Genomic DNA, 24,350 nt, shown 5'->3' on the forward strand with positions numbered 1-24,350 from the left:
GCTTGCAAGTGGTTTGAATGCAATCCACGGTGGGTAATGGGTAATTAGGGTACTTCGGCCTACTTTTACTTTCAAAGTAAGTTTTGTCACCAGTTTTCTGCTAGGCCTCGTTTTTTGAGATTTGATTGGGGGTCTTCTACATTTTTGCGACTGGCTTTAGTAAGGGTCTGGGTGGGAGCACTGCTAGGAAGATCTAATTTTGTTCTAAAACACAGTTTACAGTACACCTAGCTTGAGGGGCAAGATCCGATACATTAATTTGCCCATACATCCTTCAAAAGGTGACTCAGAGTACGCACTTTCAAAAACATTGTACTGTCTACTAGGAAAAACAAATTGTGACTTTTTGCACTCCACAGCCTACATGCCTTATATTTATTTATCAGTGGTGTTGTAATATTATATCACTTCCTGTTTTTCGTTGAATAATTACAGGCCGGGTTTCAGTCTCTGCAATGGGGAAAAAAGGATGGAGTCAGGCTTCACAGTAGCGAGCCACAATTCAGCATCAGGCAGGCAGTGGACAGGGTGTCTTCTGGTGACCAACATCGATGGACGAAGCGTCGGCTGCAATGGAGGAGTGCCGCTAATAGGAGGATTTTTTTTCTGCGGGCAACTTACTTACCACTTCCAACAGGACCACTACAACCACATAGATACAGTATCCCTTGCCTTTTTCTCTGACTGTGACTGCATTTCTTGGCTCTCTCTCTGCTTCTACATTGATCCCTTAACACATCACTTAGTCCACTCCACTATCACATCTGCACCACACATAGTCATTTGTAAGTGCTCCTACGTAATTCGCAAGTCGCAGCACGCCCCAGGCCGTAGAGGACTGGGATGGCCCCAATGATGAAGCATGTCACCAAGGGGCAACCCTGGTGAGTGAGGGGACACCTAGAAAAAAAGCAATTTCTCCTTTTCTATCTACTATACCTTCTGTCAGGTTACGCAGCCCCTAAGCGCCTACCGTACTATGAAACTACATTTCCCATGAGTAGGCGGGAGACTTGCAGACTATTTAGTGAGACTATATGAGAGTACCCTTGTATGTTAGGACAGCACTTCACTGATGCCTGTCTTGTCTTCTGTTACAGGTATCCTTTCCCTGCTGACCCTACCTTTACCCATCCCACATTTTTTATTTTAGTTTGTTATTTTTCTCCCCCGCCTAATGCCTCGAACACCCTGTGTTTACACTTCTGGGTGTTGGTGACATTTGGAGGTGGAACCATATTTGCATCGACTGGATCACGGGGAGTAAACCTGACACCTTCCAGACCAACCCCATTGAGTGTTGTTGTGAATGGATTTATAGTGACCAGCAAGGCTCTCAGGTATCTGGCTACAGAGACCTTATGTTGAATATAGTTATCAATATTTCCACCCACGCCCTGTACTGTCGCATTCTTTCTTCCACAGTTGTCGAAAGTACTAATTACTTTTAACTGACATGCATGCAGTTACAGTAGTGTATGCACTTTCAAAGATTGAGGGATAGGTTTGTACCCAAAGATTTGTTTATGTTCACAATTGTTCGTCCATGCTGTGCTACTTTTTCTTGTCTCCCAAAACCTTTCCCAAAAACCCCCGTACCCATCCATTTTTCAAACCCTAACCCTCTTCCCCCGGGCTGTGTGGTTTTGATTGATGTGTGACTAAATTACAGCAATAAATCCACACACTTGCTGGGGAGGATAAGGTGATAGCAACAGGCTGGTGAAGAAATCCGAGGATATATTCTTACTCTGCTTGACAAAGACCCATGGCTAATGTCAAAGAACTTCAACCGAATTAGTTATACTTTAACATTTGTTAGGCTACAACGTGGCACTGTTCTAGTGTACTTCTGTCACCTGCTATATTCTGTATTGTACCTTTGTATTGCTCAGGAGGACAAACCAGATTTCATTTTCTTTTTTTCATAGGCAAGCAACTGCCACTGTGTCACACCAGTAGTACCACCGCTATGAGGAAATTTTATCCGCCCAGGATTGCCAATGCCAACCTTATTTGCTGTTTCCCGTGGAGCCAGCCCTGGGCCTAGCCCTACTTGCAAACAGAAATTACAGGTAAGATAGGCGTTTGGTTGGAGGTAGTATAATGGAGTATTAGGAGAGACGAGAGATTTGATTGACGGTAGTACTACTAAAGTCCTAGGACTATTCAGGAAAACAAACTTACTGTTATGTTAAACCCCCACCCACCAGACTCAAAAGCAGTAAAAAACAGGTATGGTCAGTTAAAGTTTCAAAAAGTATATTTTTATAGCCCTAACAAAAGAATCTCCCGCAAGACCCTCCCTAACCCCAACGATTGTCCTTCAAAAGTCCCCAAAAATCACAACTCCCAATTCCCACCCCCCAAAAGTCTCTAAAAAAGGGGCAAGGGACACTATGGCAGGGTGCTGTTGGAATTAGCAGCCAGGGCATCATGCTCCTTGCGGAGGGTGGCAAGTTCGAAGCGGAGGCCCTCCACCACGTTCTTATAATTATGGACCTCCTGCTCCAGGTAGGACAGTCTGAGGGATAAGCGGCGCCGGTGTGCCTTGCAAATCCTGTGAGGGGCAGCTGCTTTCTTTGCTGCTGGGCGGTGGCGTTTGGCTTTGGTAGCCCGGCTCCGTACCGCTGGAGCACTGCGCTGGCTGGCAGCCCGCACGGAGGAGGAGGCAGCTGTCCCAGTGGACGTTGTTGTTGTTCCAGACTGCGTCTCCTCCTCCTCCAGGGCCACCAGCCGCCGATATTCAGCAACAGTGGCATCCAGCCTCCGTTGCCGGGCCATTCGAGCCTGCTCCTTCCTCCTTGATGGTGTCTTGGATTTGGAAGGAGCAACTACATGAAAAAAGAAAGACATAGTCTGTAACCAATGCTCCTTAAGATTAACACAAAATGATTGAGCAGAAAGTTGTCACAGTACAAGTAGCAAATTGAAAGCACAGTGCATAACTATTGAGGACAGTATCTATGTAACCTCCGACTTCTTCATCCTTGCTCTAACATTAGTGGGAGTTTAAGGAACAAATTCTACGAGCACTATGGACTTCTATTACAGTCGACTATGACAGTACACCACTCTTATTCTTCTTCTTCTCTCTTGTTTAGGAAAATTGGTACGTTATCTTATGCAAGCCGGCATAATGCCAGCGCAGTGAACTTGCACCCGAGAAAAACAGACGCACACCATGGTGAGTGAGACAGACTTGCGTTACTGTACCGGTCCAGTACATGCAGGTGGTGAAGCTCTTACTTTTCTATTACGGGTGGCACTGAGAATACTCTGTTAAAAGGGCTACTGCTTAATTAATTTAGCTTTCACCCTACAGTGCAAATGAGTATTAGAAAAGGAAAATGAAGAAGCTAAATTATCTGATTATCTATCACTTCACATGGGATGTATTTGATGACATATGGGATGACTTTAGGTGCTTTGCTTATTATTGAGTGAACAGTGATACCCCCACACATGAATGACGTACTACTACTAAACTAAAGTTATTAAGGGAGGTAGGGAGTGCCCACCGTAATAACTGGATATATGCTGTGCTTGCAGTTGCAATACAAACTACTGCTACTATTCATGGTAGTCTTTGGACAACGTTACAACTTCTTTTCCTTGCCTTTCCTACACTGGAACGGACGTGCGGGTGCGGTGTTACATGCTCTTCAAAGTAACACTTAGTTCATCCAGTGACCGTCTACTCTCTCTAGATTCACATATGCTATCTAAGAGTCAGATAGTACCATGAATGATCCAGGCATCCATCCATTCAAAGTATATTGCACACATACAGTTTCTGTCTCACCCACCCAGGCTGTTCTCCTTCCACCCATCCTTGCTTCATCATTCACCCAGCCATGCACCATACCATTTTCTTACCTTCCCAGCCACCTCGGGGACCAAGCAAACACATATCATTCTTCTTTGCCAGTCATCATTACATTTCTCGTGCTTCCACACTTACTTACACCCTTCTTTCGCTTTTCGTTCATCCCATCCATCAAGTTCACCTCAGATCTGATTGGGATTCTTCTCGCCAAAAACTTCACAGCTAAGTCGAAGTACATTTAGAGGAGGCTACTACCTGCTTTTTTTATAATACACCCGTGCAGAAAGCACACTCTGCAGTCTTCAATCTCAATGACTAAGGAATGTATAGCTTACCTCTGCCCGCCACCACCGTGTGAACCCTCACAGGCATGTCCTTTTCCGGCACTTGCACCGCCTCCTCCCCAGAGTTGTCCTCCTCGTCCAATGCCACCACCTCCGCGCTGGCCCCGTCTCCAGATGTTCCACCTACAAAGTACATTTAATAATGTTAGAATACACCACTCACTACTATATAATATTTGGTCTAAGAGGAAGAAAGAAATGTGAAAAAAAGTGTACAATTTAATAATTTTTGACTGTGTACTCTAGAGTAAAAATGTCCCTTTTTCCAGGGAAGGCTGTTGTCTTGCTGCACTTTTTGGCACAACTGATGAATGTTTGCTTTTTACTTTTTAACACGCACCACTTTTTCTCCTAACAGACAGAACCTTGACTTCTAAGAACACGAGCAGGATCAAGTTCAAACCAGGTGAGAGCTCGGCTCGACCACAAGAAATGTGTCCAATTAATCGTCAGCACTAAGCACTTTTCCATTTTCAGTTACACGTTCACTTTTATGACAAACTTGAATTTAATAAATGTGTTTACTTTTAATAAAGCTTTTAAACTTAAATAGACTCTGTGGTTTTTGGTCCTCCAGACTAGAGTGGATGAGCTAAAGGTTTTCGAATTTTTGCAAGCATGAGTCCGTGCCTCTGCCATCGGTGACTTTGGGAGCTAAATGACTCTGCCACACTATCTAGTCAGTAAGGAGATTGGGGCCGGGGTTCAACTACAAAGTCTGTTATCACTGAGGTATGTGGAAAGTCTAACAGTTACAGCACCTATTATAATTGATAAGCTAAGCGATGCATTATTTAGTGTCCATAGTTCTGTTTGTGCAGATTTGTCCCTGCAACAGTAGTAGAATGGATTGTCCTATCCAAACCAAAAGTAAAGTAGTATCTTATTATTTCTTGGTGGTGGTCATTCACCTTTTTATTGTTGGCAATGGTCAAAGCATAAACATTTAGAATACTTGAAAAGACAATATGGACAATCCCAGAGGACTACACTCAGTGCATAGAGCTATTGCTGACTAGAATGGGAGTCCAATGGAAATGCCAAATGTGCAATCTTAGTTAGCTACACAGACAGACTAATAAGAATAATCTAGTAATACCACACGGAGTCATAGGGATAAGAATTTAGATCCTGTCTACAAGAAGATCAAAGACGATTTAGAAAAAATCGAATGAGGAACGCTAGGAAAAAATAAGTACTCTATATTAAAATTAAAACTTACTGGGGCCAGCAAAGGAGCCCTCGACTGCCCGGTCCTGGCCTGCATCGACAACAGCACCCTCCTCCTCCTCCTCCTGTGTCCTCCTCTTGCCCCTGGGGGAAGCTGATGTACAACATGAAAGAAAGAAAAACAGAAAACATGGATGATATTTATTTCTCAACCAAATCAAACATTTAAAAAAGAACTAACAAAGTAACAAAATATTTTTGCGAAATAGCAAATAGGGAACGACTCCACGGGATATATTATTGACCAATCTCATGTGGTCGACTACGTCATTACTTTAGTATTGCTTGATTTGCGGACCGTCGAATTGGAAACTACCCTATGTAACTCACTAAACAAAGTACTAAAAAGGTTTGCCTAGGATTGGCAGGCAGCAGTCCGCAGCACGCAAAGTGACAGCCAAAGTCCATCGTGATTGAAGATCAGCGACAACACTAAAGTTTCCTACTACATTCACCAGTCATTAAAATACTCAAACTATTAATCCACCACCACTATTTCTTCTTATCGCCATGTGTACAAAGGAAGGACTGGACTTGAGTCTGTAGGGGCTGATTTATAAGGCCCTTGCGGCTCTTTTGCTCCATTGTTGCGTGACTTTTGTGACGCAGCGACAGCACAAAAGAGGCGCAATGGTGCGGCGTATATTAACAACGTGACGCATCTGGGAGATGCATCACGTTGTAAAGCCCTGCGCCAATAGGGGTGTTCCGGCGCAAGGGAGGGCGTTCCTGCGCAGGAACGCATCCTAAAAGTGGCTGAGGGAAATCTACAAGATTTCAATCAGTCACTTTGAGGACAATGATGCGTGACTCAAACCCTGCGCCTGCTTGAAGCAGACGTACGGCTTGACGCAGCATTGGGGAGATAGGGCACCCCAGAGAATTGATGGAGCTGCACCATCGTTGCGACGCAACTCCAGCAATGCGCCACCTTTACGGCACAGATGCGTAACGCTTTGGTGACGTTTTGGGCCCATGGCGCGCCGCATTGTAATACGGCGCACCATGGGTGATGGTGGCGTGACGCACAATTACTGGCGCATCCCTGCAACTTTGCAGGGATGCGCCGGTAATTAAAAATCTGAACCTTAGTGTGTAGCATTGCGCAGTTCTTTCAACTACACTCATACATAATTTCACAGGCCAATGAAATGAACACAAAATCTAAAACAAATAAGCATAGTAGCAACACTACTGAGAAGGAGAGCAGTGTACCTGAAATGCACAGAAGATTTTGAAATAAAATGTACCTACAATGTAATGAGCAGCATTATTGCTCTTGGTAAAAAACAAAAATTTGCAATATAATAACACAGCAGGAGAAAACATAGTAGTAAAGACATAGCTACTACTACTCACCAAGCCCGGGGATCTCAAGGCCAAGGAGGTCGAGCAGATCTCGCTCACGGGTCAGGACATCCGTCCAGCGGTGGGTGGCCTGGTTGTAGGTGCGCCAGACCCGAGAGTGGTGGTAAATGGCCTGGCACACCTTCTCCCACCGCTTCCGGCGCTCCCGGGCCCCGTACCCGGCACTGATCTTGCCGCCTCCCATGATGGTCCTGGGGAGGCGGCGCTGAACATAAAAAATGAGTTGGGCCACCTCCTCCGGGGTAAAGATCTCCCGTGGCATCACTAGCTCCCCCCTCAAACGCCCGCACGGGAGCCGGACACGGGGTGCGGGACCCTTCCCCTTCTCGGGATGCTTCCCGGCTCCCTTCACCATGGTCTGGGCGGAAAGGAATAAAGAAAATAGAATAGGGAAGAGAAGAAAAGAAAAGAGTTTACAAAAGTAGTTTAAAATTAACCAAAAGTAGCAGTAAACACAAAAATATAGGGCTAGAAAAATAGAGGGATAGATAATAAGTAAAATAGATAAAAAAAAACTTCAAACAAGCAAAGGATGGCAGAGATTGACAGAGGATACAAAGACCATGCCCAGAACCATAGCAATGAATGAGAAACAAGATGGCCGCGCCCGTTCACGACCGCGCGGGTAAGTTCGCGCGAGATTTTCCTTGCGAACACGCGCGAGACTGTACTGGCAAACCGCGGACTTTGCGAGATTACACTTCGCGCCCGGAAACGGAAATACGTCAGGCAAACAAGATGGCTGCGCCCTTGAACGACCGCGAGGGTAACTTCGCGTCTTGCGCTACGAGCGGCTCGCAAAAACGCACAAAACCTTGCCAACTAACACGCCGCAAAAAAAACAAATTGCATATTCGCACGAATTTGCGGCTTCCGAATCCGATCTTGCGCGTGTTCGCACCCCGCGAACCCCGCGAAATTGCAGAAAAACGAGGTTTTCAAAAGTGAAAGCACTCGGCAGGGGCAAGAGTTCAAACTCATCATTAGTAACAATTCCCGGTAGTGCTTCCTGACTGGGGCCCCTCCAGAATTCAGTTGCTAGTTGCAACAATTGTATGACCCTGCTCTGACCCTCACAGCAGGCTCATACAATAGCTACAAGTAGGCCACAAAGAAGGTCCTGGGGAAAAAAAATGCACTGCAACAGAAAGCAAAATTACAGATAAGGAAGCAGGTGCCAGACTGGAATTTTAAAACAGTGACACATTAATAAACTAACCCCAAATTAATTCATCTGAGTTGAAGCAGGGATGGTGTGCTTGCTTTTCCCCCCCATAATCTACAGTAATGATGAACCAGAGGGTGGCATTGATGTAACAGAGGGTTGCAGTGGTGAAACAGAGGGTGCTGGGAACCTGTGATGATGAACTAGACGTAGAAACAACATAATTCGCGACCGTTGCGCGACGAAATGTAAGTTCGCAATTGCGAACTGGTACGAAACCCTCGCGAACTGGCAGAAATCCTTGCGAACACAAAAAAAAAAAAAATCCGCAAATTCGCAAGAATTCGCGGATTTTGCGGATTGCGAGTTCAAAAATCCGCAAATTCGCGAACGCGAGATCCGCAAAATTCGCCCATGCTTACCTCCTCCCACTTTTTCGCTGTATCTGTCATGACCTTGTCTATTATTTGCCTGCAGGTACTCTTGCCAGCGATCCAATAGTGGCGTCGCCTGAGCACAGAGTCCACGTGCAAAACTGATGGTGTCCTGTATGAGAGATGCTATTATACTGTCATTAAAATCATACACCCTTTCCTCTGTTAAGCCTTTTGATCTAGCATCTATGAGATGCATCTGTGATGCTGCATCTCCACTTTCACCCTCGCCTCCTTGGCAGTGTGGGCCTACTCGCCTAAGTACTGGTGGGTAGATGGACCATGGTGTATCTACTTATCCATACACAATAAACAAATGGAGAGAGTAAAGGGAATTAATCCACCTGAGTGGACGGAAAGTACTCCTGGTCCCCTAGGCTAGGTATCTATATAACAGAGAGTACCACCATAAAAGGCTCAAGAAGCGATTTTGGTGGGATGGTTTTCTAGTGGAAAAAGAAGAAAGTCCTTCTTTGGTTTTAATAAACCCCTCACTCACCGACCTAGTCGGTGACATGCTTCATCATCGGGGCCACCTTGACAGCCGAGTGCCATCAAGGTGTGCTGCGACACCTGGAATACAGTGGAGCTGGTATATGAATGATGAGTGCAAGAAAAAAGTAAGTCTGTTAAAAATTGTCCTGGTATGACTTATAGGAGAAATATCTTATTCTTAAGACTACTGGACAATATTAAAAACGTGTGTGTAGATACAATAATAGGTTATTTATGACCGTGTGTATCTGTAAATAAGTGGAAGGTCTACATGTTTCAAACCGTCTTGGAAATTACCGGTTTTTCGTCAGGTGGTACTCCTCTTTTCTGTTATATAGGTATCTACTTATCCTCCCTCGCATATTTTAAGCCCATTGTCACAGCCCGTGGCCATGTTCTGTTCTTGGCATATCAGTCCCTCATTTACCTGCTGCAGGGACAGTGTGTTCTTTTCTTTTTCTGTAGCTATTACTAATGTTAAGCAATGACTGGTTAGACCAATGACCGAGGAGGCATGTATTGGTGCTCTGTCCATTATACCTTCCATGGTGTATTGCACTGTACAGTGTTACCTCCCCTTTTGCACTGCATCAACTTTCTTTAAACGGCGTCCTCCGTCTTGGACTTATTTATTCAATCCTACTTGGAAAATAATCGCGATCATAATATAGATATCGTAATCCATAAAAATGTAATATTCAGTCCTTTGTTCTCTTTTAATTCCCTATCATTAAAATAGAGAAAACATCAATGCAGTTCTGTTACTTTCAAGGCACTTCTACCCCAATTATCACTCTTTGGAAGTCATTGTGGGAAGAAGGCAGCTGTCCCATCCCTCTGTGTCCTGTGACTGTGTACAAAAGCACTGACCCTACTTCTGTTACCCACAGTTCAGTTATACTGGAGAAAGAGAAACAAAAAAGGTGGCTTGTTAGGGTAATGCCAGGTGACACAGTAGGAAGGACAAACTGTACCACACACTTTCGGCCAGCCTGCAGCCTTTGCAAAAGCAGAGGAAGCCGTCCGTCATTCAACAAACAATGCAATTGCTACTAGTTAAACAAAGCATTCACCAGTTGGAAAAGGAGAGAAAAGAGTTCTAAGGTACTGGCGTTCCTTGGGCAGCGTAGGAGGTGACAGGCATACACATGTAATACAGAAGCAGGAATTCAGTCTGTGCGCAGTGGCGCTGTGTTGTACTGTGCGCTATAGCTTAGTGATGTATTCCCAACCTTGTCCCAAAATAATAATAATAGAACAGAAAGAGGATAATGGGGACCTCAAGTGTGATAAGAAATATCACACAGGCGGAAGGTCATCTGTCCCATACAAAGTAAACATCAGGAGGTCTGTTTGTCAATTCGACAGTATGTATCAACATAGCATTGTGACATTTCAAAGAAACATTTGTAGTAATGCAGCTGGTAATCAGTTATTTGACATCTAACAGCATATGAAAGGTCAATCGCAAAATACTAAGAATGTCAATGAATCACAATAGGTTATGTGACGTTCAAAAATAAAAGCACTTAAATGCATACAAAACCAGAACAGCACTTCAAATAAATGCATATAATGCAATACCAACCCCCTCCTTGTTGTGAGTAGGTGGACACCTATTCACATCTGGAGACCTCCCTTGGTGTCCGGCAGGAGGCAGTGTACCAGAGCTGACCGCTCTCTGGCTATACTAGTGTGGCTTCCAGCTCCAACACCAGGGTTGTCACAAACACTGGTGCCAAAGTACTTGTTGCAACAAACGGGGAAGCACTAACTGCTAGCACTCCTATGATATCGTAATGCACTCGATACCAGTGCCAAACCGGGGAGCAATTCCTGCATCAACCCTAAACCTTGGAAGCACTACCCGCTATCTCTACCACGCGAAGCAGTACCTGCTACCATCCAAAATTTGAGGAGAGGAAACCTCCAGCACTCAATCAATCAATCAATCAAGACATTTGTAGAGCGCACTACTTACCCGGAGGGTCTCAAGGCGCTTGGGGGGGGGGGGGGGGGGGGTGCTGCTACTGCTCGAACAGCCAGGTCTTGAGCTTCTTCCTGAAGAAGAGGTGGTCTTGGGTCAGGCGCAGGTCGGGAGGGAGGGAGTTCCAGGTCTTGGCGGCCAGGTAGGAGAAGGACCTTCCTCCTGTTGTCGTTCTTCGGATGCGGGGGACGGCGGCGAGGGCGTGACTGGCTGATCGGAGATGGCGTTTGGGAGCGTAGAAGTTGATGCGATTGTTGAGGTAGCTCGGGCCTTGATCGTGTAGGGCTTTGTGTGCGTGGGTGAGGAGACGGAAGGTGATTCTTTTGTTGACGGGGAGCCAATGCAGGTTTTTCAGATGTCCGGAGATGTGGCTGTGTCGTGGGATGTCGAGGATGAGTCTGGCTGAGGTGTTCTGGATCCGCTGGAGTCTCTTCTGGAGCTTGGCGGTGGTTCCGGCGTAGAGGGCGTTGCCGTAGTCCAGTCGGCTGGTGACGAGGGCCTGGGTGACCGTCTTCCTGGTCTCGGTGGGGATCCACCGGAAGATCTTCCGTAGCATGCGCAGGATGTTGAAGCACGACGAGGAGACGGCGTTGACTTGTCTGGTCATGGAGAGGGAGGAGTCCAGGATGAAGCCCAGGTTGCGTGCGTGGTCTGTCGGTTTGGGTGCGGTGCCCAGGGCGGGGGGCCACCAGGAGTCGTCCCAGGCGGAGGGCGAGGAGCCCAGGATGAGGACTTCCGTCTTGTCTGAGTTCAGTTTCAGGCGGCTGGTCGTCATCCACTCGGCTACGTTTTTCATCCCTTCGTGAAGGTCGGCTCTGGCGGCGGCGGGGTCGTTGGTCAGGGAGAGGATCAGCTGGGTGTCGTCAGCGTAGGAGATGATGTTGAGGTTGTGTTGGCGTGCGATGGCCGCGAGGGGGCTCATGTAGACGTTGAAGAGGGTGGGGCTCAGCGAGGATCCTTGAGGGACGCCGCAGATGACTTCGGTGGCCTCTGACTTGTACGGTGGTAGACGGACTCTCTGTGTTCTTCCGTCGAGGAAGGAGATGATCCATTCCAGTGCCTTCTCCTGGATTCCGACGTTGCTGAGGCGCTGCACTAGGGTGCGGTGGCAGACAGTGTCGAATGCCGCGGAGAGGTCTAGGAGGATGTTTCTCCGTTGTCCATCAGGGCTCGGATGTCATCGGTGGCAGCGATGAGGGCGGTCTCGGTGCTGTGGTTGGCTCGGAAGCCAGACTGTGAGCGGTCGAGGGATCCATTCGTCTCGAGGAAGGCGGCCAGCTGTTTGTTGACGGTCTTCTCGATGACTTTGGCTGGAAACGGGAGGAGCGAGATGGGGCGGTAGTTCTTGAGTTCGGTGGGGTCCGCAGTAGGTTTCTTGAGTAGGGCACTGAGTTCGGCGTGCTTCCAGCTCTCCGGGAAGGTGGCGGTGTCGAAGGAGGTGTTGATGATGTCCCGCAGGTGGGGTGCGATGACAGCGTCGGCTTTGTTGAAGACGTGGTGAGGGCAGGGGTCGGTTGGAGATCCGGAGTGGATGGAGTTCATCATGCGGACGGTGTCTTCGGTGCTGATCGGAGTCCAGGCGCGGAGGGTGGTGGTGGGGGGCGGTGGTTCGGTCGTGGCGTGCGTCGGTTGAGTGCTGAAGCTGTTGTGTATGTCCGCGATCTTGTTGTGGAAGTAGGAGGCGAGGGAGTTGCAGAGGTCTTGCGATGGGGTGATGTCGTTGTTTCCGGCGTTGGGGTTGGAGAGCTCTTTCACGATGTTGAAGAGTTCCTTGCAGCTGTGTGCGTTGTTGTCCAGCCGGTCCTTGAATGCAGTTTTCTTGGTGGCGCGGATCAGTTGGTGGTGCTTCCTGGGTGGCAAGCTTGAGGGTGGTCATGTTGTCCGGTGTTGGTTCCCTTCTCCAGACTTTCTCGAGGGCTCGGCAGTTCTTCTTGGAGCTCTTGAGTTCGTCGGTGAACCATGGGGCCTTCTTGCATCCGGGTCTGCTGGGCGGGGTCCTCAGTGGGGCGAGTTCGTCCGCGCAGTTGCTGATCCACTTCGTGAGGTTGTCGGCGGCCTGGCTGGGGTTCGCTGAGCTGGCGGGAGGGTGCTGGCTCAGGGAAGCGGCGAGCTGGTCGGCTGTGATCTTGTTCCAGCTTCTTCGAGCAACCTGTTGCTGGTGGTGGTGGATCGTCGTTCTTTTGAAGGTGAAGTGGACGCAGCTGTGGTCCGTCCAGTGGAGTCCGGTGGCGTGGCTGAAGGCGATGTCTTTGCTGGATGAGAAGACGGCGTCGAGTGTGTGTCCGGCGAGGTGGGTGGGGGTGGACACCAGCTGCTTGAGACCGAGGTTGGCGAGGTTTCGAGCAGGGTGATGGTGTTGCGGTCGTTGTTGTTCTCCAGGTGGAAGTTGATGTCCCCCAGGAGGATGTAGTCAGCGGAGGGGAGGGCATGCGGGCTGATGAAGTCGGCGATGTCCTCGCTGAATTGTGTGCGTGGTCCCGGGGGTCGGTAGATCAGGGTGCCTCTGAGGGTGGTTTTGGGGTCCGTGTGGATCTGGAAGTGCAGGTGTTCGGCGGTTGTCAGGGTGTCGTCGGTGTTGGTCTTGATGCGGATGGTGTCCCTGTAGATGATGGCGATGCCTCCTCCAGTCTGGTTGCCTCGGTCTCTTCGGGTGATCTTGTAGCCCTCTGGGATGGCGATGGCGATGTCGGGCGCTGAGGAGTCGTTCATCCAGGTTTCCGTGAGGAAGGCGACGTCAGGAGCTGTGGTGTTGAGGAGGTTCCAGAGTTCGATGGCGTGTCTGTGGACGGAGCGGGTGTTGAGGAGGATGCACTTCAGGTGGTTGCTGCTGGTGTTCGGCTTGGCGGGTGCTGGTGCGGGGCAGGTCCGGATGCAGGTGAACTTGCAGGAGTGGCAGCTGAAGGGTCCGTGGGTTCGTCTCGGGGTGGCTCGGTAGCATCCCGGGATACGGCCGGTGTTGAGTGCGTAGAGGGTGGCGGCGTCGTAGGTCCGGCGGGTGGGCTGGTGTCTGCGGGGCCCAGGGATCCTGGCACTGGGCGCGGTCCAGGCGCGGACAGGCGCAGACTCACCTAGTGACTTCCCGTTTGGGAATGCCCACCAGCCTCTTGTGCTACTCACAGCTGAAGTCTTCGGCCCCTGGCTGGGCAGTCTCCGCTGGCAAGACAGGGAACTGCAGTACTTCAATCTCTCTGACCCATGGGCAGTCAAATGGCTGCTTAGAATCAGAGAGTCACTGCTGGCATGGGAAAATGCGGAATTGTTAGCTCTCTCCAGTGCCCATGGGTGAAGGCGACAGCTCTGTGACTAAAATCCAAATTTAAACACACCTCAGTAAATAGGGAAACTAATAGTCAGCCAGCATAGATGGAGAGAACTGTACCAGAAGTGCAAAATCAATGGGTCCTGTGACCCAACGGTCGCCCAGGGACAATGACAGTAGACAGAAAATGAGAAGTAATAAAACCGAGGACAGCACAGTCAGAGGATATACATGAGAAGAATCCCAAAACCGAGACCAAAACAAACCTCCTCCCCTTTGTTACTGGCCCATTGCCAGGGACAACATAAGGGAAGCACTCAGGGACACAGGAACTGTGTCCGCAAGAGGCAACAAAATGGTGCAGCACTGGCCCAGTGCCAGAAGTGCACACAAGAGAAAAAACAAGCCAGAGCAGACAACGCGAAGAGGCACAGTCACCAACAGAGCCATCATCGACAGCGTGGCTAAACCCACCTGTAGGAGAGTAGGGTCTGCTATCCTATGGTCACCCCAATTTTTGCTTTTTGCTTCACTGGTTTTCGACTTAATGTGGCTGTGGGCCTGCTAATCAGCCCCCACAGCCTGCTGTTCTCTCTCTAAATTCACATACATGTACTATAGGTACATAACCCAATTGGAACTGGACACCTTGTCAGCCCCTGTACCATGCACTATAGGTGCTCAGGGCATAGGTGCATCCAAGGCCTACCAAGGGCTGCAGCATATCTTTTGCCACCCCTGGCTGGTACTTAAATCGACACAACTGGCTGATCACTCAGCTGGGGCAAGGTGGTGTAATCACCCCTTGCTTAGATATAGTATACCTATATCTAAACCTATATCTGGACACACACATACCTATAGGTCACTCCTATGGCAGGCCTTAACAATCCTGGAGGCATAGTGCTTGGTTTTATGTGAGATGGTGCTCTAGCATGAGCTGAGCCTGTCTGCAGCTGTCGGGACCAACTCCCTTAGCTGTTCCGGGATAATGCCATACCATATACTCTTAAGTGCATTATAATCCTCGCGGTTACTTGCTAACTTTGGTTTGGCTTTATCAAAACATGTTGTGTAAGGTGTCATACGCTTTGGAATACTACCCCCGTGCCAGTCCTGGCGACGGGAGTAGCATTCCACCCTTCTAGAGGGAGAGGACATGTTACTTTGCTAAACCGCGGTTAATCCTAACCAGAGCCCCAGCATCACAAAATGGATGCTGCTGCCACAGACACGAGTCTGACCTCCTGCTGCTGACAAACTCCGGTAGGGGAGGCCTGGACAATAGATATCATGTCACAGGGAGGTGTCACACCACCCCAGACAGGAGATAGTGGATTGTAGCACGGAGGGTTGAAAGAAACTAGACACTGCCTGGGGCGCACAAGGTGTCCCCGGGCAAATTCCAGTCAAACCGGTTCTGGGGCACTCCAGCCCCAGTCCCACCGCGACCCTGGACAAAGGGAAAGGGGTGTAACCACCCCCTTCCTGGGTCCCACCCATAGGAGGGACCTAGCAGGTAATCCAGCCCCCCAGTTTGGAATAAAGGTGGGAGCAGTGCCAATGCACATCAGATTATCCTGACTGAAACTTATGAAATGAAACTCTGGACCCTTCGACATCCTACTCGACGTAGAAGACTGAAGAATCTCTCTTGTGGTCATTGAGTGACCACCCTGTGCAAACAGGCACCATCCAGCGCCTCACCGTTTGCTTTGTTGCAGTTCCCGCCGGAACTCGAGCGACAGAGATTGACAAGACCCAGCTTGCCCCTCCTTCCAACAGCCCGATCCACAGTCCCAGCGAATCTGAGACCAGTGAAGGCGACCTGAAGCGTGGGGCCGGCCATCTTGGAAAAACCACGAAGTGCTGACCGTGCAGCTCCCGAGGCTCCCTCGACGCTGTGCATTGGGGTCTGAGAAGCCCCAGCCCCGAGCAGCTTTTGCACCGAAGCTCACCCCTCTACACTCACCGAGTGCTGCGTGGGGCCCTTCTGCATTTTCCTGCTCGACGCGTTGGTCCGGTCGCTTGCCCGTTGGCTAGTGGCCCCAGTACCGACAAACCTTTGAATTTGCTCTGCCAGGCCGGTTGCTCTGGACTGGCCCTCGCTCCCCTGAAAAGGAGCACCCACTCTGACCTTCCTGGTCCGAGTAAGAAGCGATCTTCGAATCCTGCGTGGGTTGCGCTTGCCAAGGTTTGTTTGCTCCAATCCGGAAGCCGACACCGCCGACAGCGAGAGCCTGCTTGGGACAGCTCGTGATCCACTCCTGGACATTCTCGGTGCCCCAGAGTCCACGTGGCAGCGGAGACAAGCTTCACGACAACCACCTAATTGCGCCCGACATTTTCTGGTTCCTTCATGGTTCCACCCTGGTCACTGCTGAGTGACCCAGACTCTGTCCCCTCTGCTTTCAGGTACTCTTCATCTTCGATCCACCCTTGGATCGCACCGGAGACTTCTCTTCTGGCCGCCTGCAGCATCATCATCTACATGCTCCAATGATCTACACGACGAAAGCTGACACAACTTTGCACCTGTGCACCCGCTTCCTGTGGGTGAGGTAACTCTTGAACACCGGTGCTCCTGTAGTGGTATACACCTCTAGTGTCTAAGTCTAAAGTTTTGTACTTCTAGTCCAGTCGGAAGACTCTTAAAACAGTAACTCAATAACTTTTACGCACCATTGACTTTGCATTGGTGCATGTGTGTGCTTTCAGCACTGCACCTGATTCCCGTAGGCTTTTCCCGACTTCAGCATTGCTAGTCCCGATTCGTCCCAGCGATTCCCCGGGCCCTAGGCCTGACCACTGTTCGATTAGTGATACTTATACCACTTTTTTAATATATGGTTTGAGTGGCCCCCCGGCCTCATCCATCATTGTGCAACTTTCATGTTTAACTGTGCTTTTGTTTAAACGCTTGTGCCTCAGCACTCATAAAGCGTACAGAGGATTATTCTAGTAATAAATACGTATATTTTTATAATATATAACTTGTGTGGTGTCCTTCCATTTGATATTACAGGATTGTGATTGGTAAAACAGCTGGCTTCACATGCCCTCTTGAGTTAAGCCTTTAAGGCTGCTTAGTCCATGCTACCCTTAGGATAGCTTGTCTATAAGGTTGACTTACAACCATCACCGTAAGGGATTGTTTGGACTGATACAAGGTGCCCCCAGAATTGGAGACATTATATATCAGGCCAACTTCTCATATTGGTGCGCAGCGGTGGGATTTGAGCTTGCTGTTGTTTTGCCATTGCAATCTTTTTATCAAATTGAAAGATCACATCAAGTACCTTAGGTACATATAAACAAAGCTTACATATTTAAGTTCTACTGAACTTAGTAGTTGTAGATCAAAGGGCTTAGCACACCCTGCCTACAACTCACTAGCAAGGTACAGTGGGAAAACACTCAGTGTAGGTAAGTGCACCACTTACACCTCACTAGCAGTCATGTCTGGAACAGGTGAAGCTTCCAGCTCTCTGCCTGTGTTGGTTGACCTTACCAAGGCACCTTCCAGCTATGACAAATTCAGCCATAAGGACTTGAGTGCCTTGTGCACTGCAAGAGGGCTGAAAAAGGGTCACAACCCTACCATTCCCATCCTGATAGGCATCCTGGAGAAGGATGATCTTGAGGTCAGGAGATGGAGTGTACCCCCCTGAGATTGAGAACACCACCTCAGAGGTAGAAGATGTGGAGGTGGACCCTGAAACAATCAGAAGGTGAAGATTCAGATCAAGATCAAGGGGATATCCAGGTACAAGTGGGGAGGCTTAGCCAAGCCAACTTGGACCTACATGGGAATGGAGAGGGCCAGCACCTCCCCAGAGTACATAACAGAATACTCCCAGGCAAAAGAAGAGCGAGATCTCCTTCCAGGGACTCTCCCCTCTCTAGTGCCTCAAGGGAATCTCAAAGGGGAATGACTTCCCCCCCAGAGAAAAGAGCATAGGGCCAGAATGAGGGCTGTCCAACTCCAGATAGAGAGGGAAGAGGTAACCCTGGCTCAAGCTAAACTTGCTTTAGCAAGAGAACAAAGACTGTGTGGGGAGATACCCACTGGTGGCAGCATTATTCCTAGAGAGAAAGACAGGTCCTATGATAATAGAAACCTGACAAAGATTGTGCCCTCCTACAAGGAAGGGGATGACATCCACAAATGGATGACTGCTCTGGAGAGAGCCTGCATGGTACAGCAGGTTCCTCAAGAACAGTGGGCTGCAATCCTATGGTACTCCTTTTCTGAGAAAGGGAGAGACACGCTCCTCACAGTTAGACCTGGGGATGCTAAAAACTACTCTGTCCTGAAGAGTGCTCTTATTGATGGGGTTGGCCTAACCACTGAGCAACACAGGTTGTTGTTCAGAGATACCCAAAAAACTCAGACTCAGGACTGGACTGATTTTGTTGATTGTGCCACTAAGGCTCTGGAGGGTTGGCTGCAGGGAAGTAAAGTCTCAGACTATACAGGATTGTACAATCTTATAATGAGAGAGCAGATCCTTAATAACTGTCAGAACCAGCTATTGCATCAACACCTTATTGACTCAGATCTGACCTCTCCCCAAGAATTGGGAAAGAAGGCAGACAAGTGGGTCAGAACAAGGGTTAAGCAGAAACCCCAGAACTATGGAGGTGATCAGAAGAAAGCAGACCAGAAGGGTGGGGATAAGAAAGAAAAAGAGAAAGACCAGAAGTCTTCAGGCCCCCAAAATAATTCTAATAAGGAGGGTGGTTCCCAGAATGAAAACAAGAAAAAGAAGAATGATGGCCCAAAGAAACCTTGGTGTAATACCTGCAAATCAGTGTCACACTGCGGCAGTGAATGCACTAAGAAAAATCCTGTCCCTACCACTGCAGCCCCTAAGGCACCTGCACCCCCTAGTACAGTCAGCAGTGGTGGTACACAACCAAAGGGTATAGTAGGGCTAACCCTGGGTACTGAGATGGAGTCTGGCCTAATCAGAATCCCTACTCAGGCAGTTCTGCTATATGATGTGGACATATCCATGACCACACCTATGAGTCCCAACACTTTGGGCAAATATAGACAGACGCCTTTAATTAATGAGAAACTGGCTCAGGCCTACAGGGACACTTGTGCCCATAGTGTGGCTGTTGTTAACTTCTCATGGGGAGGGGTAAATGGCCTCAAGAAAGTTGCTGTGAGTGCAGACCTCCCAGTTGACTGTCTTTTGGGCAATGATATAGAGAATTCTTTATGGTCAGAAGTGGAGTACAGGACTCATGCAGAGATGCTAGGTATTTCAGCACATGTCCTTGCTGTAACCAGGTCCCAGGCCAAGAAGTGCCTACCTGAACCTGTGGTGGATCTTGAAACAATAGACCAACCACAATCCAAGAGGAAGAGCAAGAGGGTTTAGGCAGTGCCTTCCCACTTGCCCCAGGTTGAGGATCAGCTCTCACAGGAGGCTGATTCTGAGATCCAAGAGGAGACTGTCTCTGAAGAACTTGAACCTGATCAGGTTGAGTTTCTGGAGACAGGGGGACCCTCAAGGGCAGACCTGGGGCAGGCTCAGTTAACTTGCCCTTCTCTTGAACCCCTCAGACAGCAGGCTGCTGCTGAGGCGCCTGGGAATGCTCCAGGTACCCATAAAGTGTATTGGCATGATGGGCTCCTTTATTCAGAGGCTAGAGACCCCAAGCCTGGTACCACCAGGAGGTTGGTTATACCTCTGGAATTTAGGGGCTTCCTTCTCACCTTGGCCCATGATATTCCCCTTGCAGGACACTTAGGCCAGAACAAGACTTGGGACAGGCTTGTCCCTCACTTTCACTGGCCTCATATGTCAGAAGATACCAAGGAGTGTTGTCGCTCCTGTGTCACTTGCCAAGCCAGTGGCAAGTCAGGTGGCACAACAAAGGCCCCCCTGATACCACTACCTGTGGTGGTGGTGCCCTTTGAGAGAGTGGGGATAGACATTGTTGGACCAATGGACCCCCAAACAGCATCTGGACACAGATTTATACTGGTGGTAGTGGATCATGCCACCAGGTACCCAGAGGCAATTCCCCTGAGGACCACAACAGCACCTGTTGTGGCAAGGGCCCTCCTTGCAGTTTTCTCAAGAGTGGGCTTTCCAAAGGAGGTACTTTCGGACAGAGGTACCAACTTCATGTCTGGATACTTAAAAGCAATGTGGAAAGAGTGTGGAGTGAACTATAAGTTTACCACACCCTATCATCCTCAGTGCAATGGGCTTGTTGAAAGGTTCAACAAGACCCTAAAGGGAATGATAAAAGGGTTACCTGAAAAGCTTAGGCGAAGATGGGACATCCTTTTACCCTGCTTGCTCTTTGCTTACAGAGAGGTCCCACAAAAGGGGGTTGGCTACAGCCCTTTTGAACTTTTCTTTGGCCACCCTGTGAGGGGTCCATTGTGTCTGGTGAAGGAAGGATGGGAGTTACCTCTCACAAAGCCCTATCTTGATATTGTGGACTATGTACTTGGTCTCCGCTCCAGGATGGCTGAGTACATGGAGAGAGCATCCAAAAACCTGGAGGCCAGCCAAGAATTACAGAAAGCTTGGCATGACCAAAAGGCTGTTCTGACTGAGTACCAGCCAGGGCAGAAGGTGTGGGTGTTGGAGCTAGTGGCCCCAGCAGCTCTCAAAGACAAATGGTCTGGACTCTACACCATAATTGAGAAAAAGGGAGAAGTCACCTATGTGGTGGACTTTGGCACCCCTAGGAGCCCCCACAGGGTGCTCCATGTAAACAGATTGAAAGCATTTGTTGACAGGGATGACATGGGTTTACTCATGGCTACAGATGGGGAACAGGAGGAAGAGAGTGACCCTCTCCCAGACTTGTTGTCCCAGAACCCTGATGATGGTTTAGTTGATGGAGTAGCCTTGGCAGGCAGCCTCACTGACCAGCAGCAATGGGACTGCCGACAAGTGTTGCAGGCTCATAGACATATGTTTTCTCTCACACCCAGTCAAACTAACTGGTGCACCCATGAGGTGGACACTGGTGACAGTCTGCCTGTGAAGAATAAAATCTACAGGCAACCTGACCATGTCAGGGATTGTATAAAGGCTGAGGTGCAGAAAATGCTTGACCTTGGAGTTATTGAGCCATCAGAGAGCCCATGGGCCAGCCCAGTAGTCCTTGTGCCAAAACCCCATACCAAAGATGGAAAGAGAGAAATTAGGTTTTGTGTGGACTACAGAGGTCTCAATGCTGTCACTAGGACAGATGCTCATCCCATTCCAAGGGCAGATGAGCTCATAGATAAATTGGCTTCTGCCAAGTTTCTGAGCACATTTGATTTGACAGCTGGCTATTGGCAAATCAGGTTAGCTGAAGAGTCTAAAGCCAAAACAGCATTCTCTACCCCCAGTGGGCATTATCAGTTTGTGGTGATGCCCTTTGGTTTGAAGAATGCACCCGCCACCTTCCAAAGGTTGGTGAATCAAGTCCTTGCTGGGTTGGATGACTTTTGTGCAGCATATCTAGATGATATTGCTGTCTTCAGCTCCACCTGGGAGGATCACCTGATCCACCTGAAGAAGGTTCTGGAGGCCCTGCAAAAGGCAGGCCTGACTATCAAGGCTACCAAGTGCCAGATAGAGCAGAGCAAGGTTGTGTAATTGGGCCACCTAGTAGGTGGGGGTCAGGTTCAACCACTGGAGAGCAAGATCCAGACCATAAAGGACTGGGCTCCTCCAACTACCCAGACACAAGTCAGAGCCTTCTTGGGCCTGACTGGGTATTACAGGAAATTTGTAAAGAACTATGGGTCCATTGTGACACCATTAAATGACTTGACATCCAAGAAGATGCCAAAAAAGGTTCAGTGGACAGTTAGCTGTCAAAAGGCATTTGATGATCTGAAGAAGGCCATGTGCTCTGCACCTATCCTGAAGAGTCCTGACTACTCCAAACAGTTAATTGTTCAAACAGATGCTTCTGAGTTGGGAGTGGGAGCTGTGCGTTCACAACTTAATGTAGATGGTCAAGACCAGCCTGTTGTAAATTAGCAGCAATGGGTTAGTGTTAGCAGAAGCCATTTTGTCTTTCTGGCAGCCATTTTGTCTGCCATGTGCTCGCCATGTGCTTTGTCCTACTTTCCTGTTAGCTGCGCCTGAAATCTGCCCAGCAACAGGCTATATTTAGCCTCCTCCACTTTAACGCATGCTCAGAAATGCCTGGTAGGGTCTGCAGCTGTTACTGATTAGTTTCAGATAGGAATGTGTTTACTACGTTCTGAAAACTGTTAGCTCCTCCCACTTGGTTGAACAAAGAGAACTTGTATGTCCATATTAGGCATTTTTGTGTGCTTGCATTAGCCAGGACTGCCCCTTGCATTTAAGCTTACTATGTAATTCTAAAACATATAAAAAGCCCCAGGTTTCTGTTTTCTGCAGACTGCCTCATTCAGTTGCCACGGCTTCTGTCTGACGCAGCCTCAACTCATGTGAGTTTAGTAAATGTTTATTTGATATTGCAGCTTCTGTGTCCACTTTTGTTATCAGCAAGACCCCTGAGAAGGAGTGTTGATTTCCTCAAATGGCGCGCCAATGTTGGGGTCATCAGAGAGGTGGCTATCTGAAGGAGAGATCTTGTCAGGAGACAGAAATCTACGGAGGAAGACAAGACAAGTTTCTACTAAGAAGGTACTCTGTGCACAGGAGATTCTGGGGATTCTTTGTCTGCAGCCCAGTGTGTTTCTGATCTTCCTGATTTTGATCCTCCACATGATGCCGCCCCTGACTGAGAACATTTTTGGTGTGAGTATTAAAAAAGAGAGACCGTTAGGTCATTCAGAACTTGGCAGTTAGAATCTGGATGCTCTGGATTGGTAAGAACCGTTCTACGGTACTTGCTGTGAGCTTTTGGAAGCCTGGGTTGGCAAGGCAGTTTTAGGATACGCTTGCTGTGGCTATTTTGTTTGTGGGACTAGTCATATGTTTGGTTTGAATTTGGGATATATGCGTTGCAACACATGTAGGCAGGTAATGAAGAGACTTTTCTCTACTTTGTATGAAATTTGAGAGGTGCACGTACGAAAGGTACTTTAAGCACTATTTTGGGTATAATGTTGTATATTTTGCAATATTTTGGTCATGCCTGTTGTCAAGCTCACATATTAGAATGTGTTGCTTTTGGAAGGTACCATAGTGAGATGTGAATTAAAATGAGCTAGCTCCCCTAGAGGGAAAACCTGAATAGGTTTGGGTTTTAAAAACATATTTCTTCCTTGGTGATTTTGTATCCCCAGGGAATTAAAATATGGACATAATACATATAAGGATCCTTTGTCCTGTGCAATTTTATGAATGGAGAAATGCAGAGCGATTTTTGGTGCTCTGCCAGTCAAAACTGGTGAATTACACAGCAGTCTGTTGGACTGTTTTTTGCAGTCTTTTGAAACACTATTGAGAAGCATTTCTTGTAAATATGACTTACAACTAGTATTTACAAATGGTTTGGTTTAAGTACAGTCTGTGGGCTGCCCTTTGTTTCAGTCCTATGTGTTGATCTGTGGGTTAAATGTGTGTTTAAATGTCTATGTGGTTTTTCCCATTAGTGTAACTTCTGTATGTGAATAGCGATGGTGCAATTTATGAAACAAATGCCTAAAGCGCTGTATTGTGTGTCCTGAGTGTTTGAACCCTTTCTGTTTCTGCCTGAAATGAGCTCAATGTGTGGTTGTGGGTTTCTTGATGTTTTCAGTCTGTTAAGTGAAATGTTAGATTAATTAATATTAGGTGGAAATTAAATGAGAATGCAGCAATTTACCCTGCGACATGCTAAAATAGCTATATGTTGCTATTTAATTTATAGACTAAGCAAAAGCGCATATGTGCAAAATGTTAAATGCTTAAATAGATAAAGTTAAAATTCGCATTCACTAGGAATATGGAAGGCCTCAAAAATAAATTGTGTGTTTTGTAGAAAAACGAATTTATAGCATTTTTGTACCTACATGCATTGTACTACATGTAAAAAGGCAAACACTTCAGCTAAAGTGAATCTTTGCTACATTTAAATACATCTTATTGCACACGCATTTTAAAAACTTGAAATGTCTGTTTTCAGTAAAACTGAAAGCGTGCTCAGATGTGCAGGGCTCTGACTGCCGTTAAGGAAACAGATGTTGTTTTTCGAAGGCCATGAATAACATCGGAATGTTTATTTAGTCAGGGCTTAGCCGTTAGTTAATCACAGTTTGAATTTTGCATTTCAGAATAGTGTTTTACA

This window comes from Lissotriton vulgaris, chromosome 2_1 (assembly GCF_964263255.1).
Source record: "Lissotriton vulgaris chromosome 2_1, aLisVul1.2, whole genome shotgun sequence".
In the NCBI taxonomy this organism is placed as follows: Eukaryota; Metazoa; Chordata; class Amphibia; order Caudata; family Salamandridae; genus Lissotriton; species Lissotriton vulgaris.